The sequence below is a fragment of the Microtus ochrogaster genome, chromosome 15 (assembly GCF_000317375.1).
Source record: "Microtus ochrogaster isolate Prairie Vole_2 chromosome 15, MicOch1.0, whole genome shotgun sequence".
Taxonomy (NCBI): Eukaryota; Metazoa; Chordata; class Mammalia; order Rodentia; family Cricetidae; genus Microtus; species Microtus ochrogaster.
The window spans coordinates 25127224-25127688 of record NC_022017.1 but is presented as its reverse complement, the minus strand read 5'-3'; positions in this window follow the sequence as shown (position 1 = coordinate 25127688).

Here is a 465-nt window from a genome sequence, read left to right as displayed (position 1 = left end):
TGTCTATCAGAGATCTCAGTTTCCAAGGTAGTGCCTGGGCTGAAGCAGGCTTCCTATGGCTAAGGTGACATTTAAAAGTGAGTGGAGACATTCCTGGCTAGGTACTGAATGGGGGGGAGGAGGAAGGACTTGCCCACTGCCTCCTCCCGGTGCAGATTCCACGTCAGTTTCCCAGCGAGGAGCTGTGCTCTGGGTCCAGCCTGGCGAAGCCAGGACAAGTATTTCTACTCCAAGTGCAGGTCACCACTGGCAGCAACTGTCAAGCCCACACACCAGAGCGAAGCGACAGTGGCGTGCACGCTTGCGCGCGACTGTGTCCGCGGCTGCGACTGGCAGGCGGCCGCGCGTGCGCGTGGGTACGCGTGGCGAGGGCCCACGTGGGTCACCCAAACAAAGACGGCGCCGCGTGATCGGACCCGCGCGCGCGCGAACCCGGCAGGGCGGGCAAGGAGGCGCGGGGCGGGG